Source organism: Pezoporus wallicus, unplaced genomic scaffold (genome assembly GCF_028554395.1).
Source record: "Pezoporus wallicus isolate ANWC-B61680 ecotype Strahan unplaced genomic scaffold, APGP_CSIRO_Pwel_v1 contig_3486, whole genome shotgun sequence".
Classification (NCBI taxonomy): domain Eukaryota; kingdom Metazoa; phylum Chordata; class Aves; order Psittaciformes; family Psittacidae; genus Pezoporus; species Pezoporus wallicus.
The window spans coordinates 6,521,115-6,526,716 of NW_026642292.1; the positions used below are offsets into that span (position 1 = coordinate 6,521,115).

General features: G+C 35.5%; 1 long non-coding RNA gene across 1 annotated transcript; it reads right to left on the bottom strand.

The window, feature by feature from the left end:
- Positions 1-434: 434 nt before the first annotated feature.
- Positions 435-1,864, bottom strand: LOC130609492 (uncharacterized). Its single transcript, XR_008974792.1, has 2 exons — positions 1,525-1,864; positions 435-1,418 (listed from the first exon to the last, which is right to left on the bottom strand). It is a non-coding gene; the product is annotated as an uncharacterized LOC130609492 (long non-coding RNA).
- Between the last annotated feature and the right edge of the window lie 3,738 nt (positions 1,865-5,602).

A 5,602-nucleotide genomic window follows, 5' to 3' on the forward strand; every position in this document is an offset into this window, starting at 1 on the left:
ATATATTTATAAATTGCCTGGAAAGTTATAAGTATTTTTTGGGGGTGGCAGTGGTGTAAAGTACAAAAGCTAACCAATTTCCATCCAATCTCCCATGGCCACACGTTGAGATATGCTTTAAATAAGAGAGCCTTCCATGGAAATGCACCTCCTCAATTCACAAATAGCAGAATACGGTCACCTTCAGAGTTCAGCTAACAAAGAGAAGTAACAATCACTGCTACATTTCTGAACTTTAAACAGTGAAAATTTACGATACAAGAAAGAAAGAAAATTCTGAGAACTCGAGTTAAACTTTGGAAATAAATAGCATTTCCTGAGAAATCTCAAAGTGCCCTCTCCTGGCAGCTGGCACTAACTGCTAGCTCATTTGAAAGGCATCCTAAATCTGCAGCACTTAACACTCCAATTAAACAAACTTCTCGACACACATATTTTGTAATGAAATTGTATTTATTAGCTATGAAGCAAAGGTATGAAACTGTTAATATACTTTTATAGAATAAGAAACACTGATGTGGTCTGTTAAAAGTTAAAGCGTAATTAAACAGTTCATATTAATAAAATCAGGTGGGTGTTTATTTCCCCCAAAAACATGTACTTAAGGTTTTTATTCATTTCATCATATCATTAGTATCACATAATAGTTATTAATTTCTGGTGGTATTAATGCAAATCCTCACCATATTACTAATTATTATCAACACCCCTTTTTTTTCCATATTAGGAAATAAATACTTTTGCTTTTGGTTAACCAAGCACAAAAAAAATGCAGTAGGGGAAAATTGCATTAGAAAAATAAAACCTGAACCCTCTGTTTATTTCTCATTTTGGTGTTGCAATATAAAACACTCACTCATTGTCCAACCTTTACTAAGTACTTTCATCAGTGTAACAGTTGTAACATATTTCATTTTGATTAATTACGTATTTTGTTTCTATAGCAACTAGAAAGCATCTAATCCATTTCTGTTTCTTCCTAAGCCTTCACCTAGCAATTTTCTTTCACTATACAGTAGCAAAAGATAATCCTTCTTTAGAACTCCGGGTACTATCTGTTCTTTCCAAATATCCTTTAATTAGTATGCATTAGGATTAAAACCAGTTGTAGTTGCCCTACAACTAAAACAAACCAAGAAAAAAAACCCAACAACCTAACAGGATCTAGACAAAATTCTAAAACTACAATCAAGTAACTTCAAGCATAAACTGAGTGCCATCTGCAGGCTTTAAGCAACATGGGTCTTCAGGGCACGGGAGCGAGGGTACCCTCACTCACAGCCCACGTGCATGGAGAGAAGGCAGATTTAATATTCTATTCCAGCCAATGGATTCAAATTGATTTTGCTTATAGGAAAAGGAGAATCCACTATGTTGCCCTGTTCAAAGAAACAATGAAGCTTATTTTCATTTGCTGCCTGTTCCAGCTTGCTCCTATTCACAGAGAGTGGTGATGTCCGAGCATCTTTCTGCTGAACTGATACACTAAAAAAAAAAAAAAAAAAAAGGATAAGACCTGCTAACCATCAACCATCTCTTAAACTCTGGCTGCTTTCTGTATTTTATTATGGTTCAAAGAAATTACTAGCTTCAAAAACATAACCCAGATCTTCAAAAAAATCTAGCAACTCAGATCTTTCAGTAAAAACCATGTATGTAGTTACAGCATCGGAAAACACTGTTTTAGGAGAATTCGGAGATTAGCACCTTACTAAATGGTGTGAGTCCTATACATTTATATTCTTTCATACACAAATCATACCAAAAGAATAATATTGATAATTTCAACGCTTGGAAATGCCAAGCTTACCTACACCACCTTTATTTGAACCCACTGCCATGCAAAACAATCCTTATTTACAAAATAATATTTTTTCCTATGAGAAACTGCCCCTGTCAGTGCCAAGGGGTAACCAGGGTATGTTACTCATCTTACCATTTAAAAAAACAAATGACCAACAAACTGGTGTTTGACGCACATTTCATCATTCTGGAATAGGAATTTCTCCCTTTTAACATTGCATTCAACACCTAACCTCAGCTCCTCTGCCTGCTAGTGAATCTCTCAGCTCAGTTTCATCATTCAAACTCATTTTACAAAGTCTGGGAAAGTTAGATTTCTAGAAATGAGGTCTACGGGAGCCAGCACACAGAGACAGGAATTAACTCAGCACATCACTTTTCACTTTTGAAGCCTGGCAGTTCCAGAAAAAACCAGAAATGAGTCTTAAAATGTCAGAAGTCACATCTGTTCCATCAAGACCAGATTTTCCATACAGAGAAATTAAAGCATACACAATGCCATGCAACTACAGGTAGGCTGGCATTTCCAGGAAATATTAGGCTTACTAAACACATGCTGTGCTTTTGATTAAATAGTAGACTGCAAATCCCATGCTGATTTACTGCAGATGTACTGCGCAGCTGACCTACACATACCCTGCAGAAACACTGAAGCGCTACCTGGAAGGGCTACTACTGTGCTACCTGGAAGTACACATCATCCAGAGCATCCTAGCTGTCAGACCTCTGCGGTACCTTAGATACCACAAGTGAAATACCAAGGCTACTTAGTCTTAATTCCAACATAACCATGCCCCTGCCCAAGGAAAGCCTTGTAAAGAACTTCTTTAGGAACAATCATGTGCCTGAAAACAGAGCTTACTTGAACACTTGCTTGGACAGCAAACACCCTTTTACTGCTGTGGTTGTGCAGCAACACAAGAAAGCATGTCCCATTTAGCTACCACAAGGAAAAGGCTCCAACAAACCTGATATGCATAAAAGCTCTCAATATTTAGATATTTAAATGTGATAACTACAATGCTTTGTTTTCTTCCTACATCTCACCCTTGTCCTCAAAACAGGCAAAAAAAAGCAGCTTTTCCACAGTAATAATTAAAGAATTTCTCCAAGAGACCGGGAGCAGCACTAGGACACCCCTTTCTTGGCTAAAAAGACAAAATCTACTTTTTTAATTTCCACTCCAACGAAAAAAAAAAACGAAACAACAAACTACCAAACAAAAAACACCCCCCAGAACAAACTGAACCTGTTTGCGGAAGACAGGGTAGGTTTTCAAAACAAGTGAGAATTTTAGCACTTCATCATCACTTGCCACTTGATGGGGGTGGTGAGCTAGCTACACAGGCCTTGGCTTACAAATATAAACCAAGATGTTCCATGGACTATAAATAGCCAACTTTTATGGTTTTAATAAAAACACAGTGTGACAGAATGCTAAAATCAAAGTGTATTTGGAAACTTTAAAGAGCTACTTGCTACAAGATACTTATGCTAAATTCCACATGGTATTTATGTATCAAGTACTGGAGGTTAAATTAACTGCATTTCAACTAAATATACCAGATACTTCCTTATGGGAAGGATGAACAGATCAGCTTGCTTTGTGTGATTTGCAAAAAACCCCAAACTGCATCTTCTCTGAAACATAACTATTGATACAGAAGCCTTTTCTATACATGTACTGAAAGTTATTTTTTGTCACTTGGTACCAGTCACTCTTCATTTACTTCCCTTTTCACTTATTATATCTCAAGGAATAAACGGTATGCCCAATATCTTTTTCCCTTTAGATCTTATTCCTACTTATAGGTTGAAATGACAATCCCAAGGCTAGGAAAGCTTTAAGGTAGCAATGTAAAAGATAAAACAATAGACAACAGGCTAACAACATCTGTACTTCAAAGGACTAAAATGTGTTAAAGACACTTCTTACATTTTATGATGTAGGAAGCAAACCATTAACTGTTCAAATATTGAAAAGATACAGAGCAAGTACCAAAACCAACTTTTCTAGGCAAGAAACAATTAACCCATTACAAAACAAAACCAAAAACAAAATAGAAAGACCAAACTCACTTTTCCAGTCGCACACACAGAAGTGATTAAGTGTAAAAAAGAAAGCCATAGCTCAATTTCTCGGACTTCTGGTAATGGAACAGGTAGATCCCAGTTGTTTCCTCCCTTAACCATACTGCTACACTTATTACCTGTCATGTTGATACAAATTATATTTTTCTGAATAAAGAAGACACATACACCAAGCATCAGACCAAACTACAGGGCTGTACAAAGTTCTGCACCAAAGGAAATCAGATTAGAAACAGCATTAGAAACAATCAATTGCAGGTAGAGAGGTGCAGAATACAGGAATGAAGAAAGGGGTTAACCATGGAAACATATGATGTCAAGCACATCAATAGCCATGAGGTTTTTAACAGTGCTTACATTTATAAAAGTACAGAATAGTGCTTACATAAAATACTGAAGAAAAAAATTGTAAAAACACACAATCTATACATTCAAACTCTCAAATGTCAAAAGAAGTGCAAGTCAAAGATTTTTAAAAAGATTTAGGCCTTCTGAAAGTGTAAATTTAGTACTTTGTGTATCAGCAGTTCCAACTAGAAAACCAAAAAGCAAAACAACGTAAGAGATATCCACTACCACAGATTATTTATTTACATACCAAGTTAAAAAATAAGAATATTTTATTACAAAAAGTTTATCAAACCACTGTACACATACAGTTTATATTGTTAAAAGCCAACATGTCAATTAATACTTTATGTACATTTGATTAATAATGTCATACAACTGTAGAAAAGCATCACTCAGCAGAAATTGATTTGGCATTTGGAAAGCAGTTACCACCCTGCACTAGAAGAGATAATTAATATAGGGATAGAACATTTATATGTTACAATAAAAATACTTATTTGCTGTGATCATTTAAAGCAAATGGATGCTTTCTTTCTCCAAGTAATATCATCAAAAGTGGAGACTAAAGTGCACATAACCAAAGCATTAATAATTCTTCAGCAATCCCTCTGTCAATCTAGATGCTCCAAACACATCACATTAATATCAAGGATTCAGGACTTTTCACTGTGACTTAAAACTAAGATTTAAGAGAAATTCAGCTTTCTAAGCTGCATAAAATAATTCTGGTGTACAGTAAGATGAAGTTGGGTACAGAAATTTGGAAAATGGTGGTTGGTGGCGAAGTCAGTATAAATTATCCCACATATATGATTTCTGGGGAAATACTTTCCTTTTGAAAAAAAGACTCATAGTATTTCATACAACTGTGGACCAAACAAGCAGAGCATGCAACAGTATTTACACGTCATTCTTTGTGGGCTACATACAATACAGGTTTGGAGCAACACTGTCTACTTCACACATAAATTTTGCTGGAAATCTGGGAAAGAAAAAAAAAAATTACCAACAATTTATTTACTATAGAATAGGGTCATAAATCAGAAAAGTGCTCCTCAAAAAACGTAGCTCCAAATATTGGCTTTGTTCCATTACAAGCAATACAGTAAACCTTACAAAATGTAACACAGACAGTACTAGCAGAGATGTGGAGTGCAATAATTTTAATAAATCAGTCTGCTTTGGATAAAAGAATGCTTATTCATGTTACAATCTATTCAAAAGCAACAGCTGAACAGGCTAAATTTACATCCACAAAAGAAGCATGACATGTTCACTGAAAAAAAAGTGAGTTGCTGGTAATAACAGTTATTTTTAATCACACCAACTGGACACCAACGGGGGGGGGGGGGAAGTC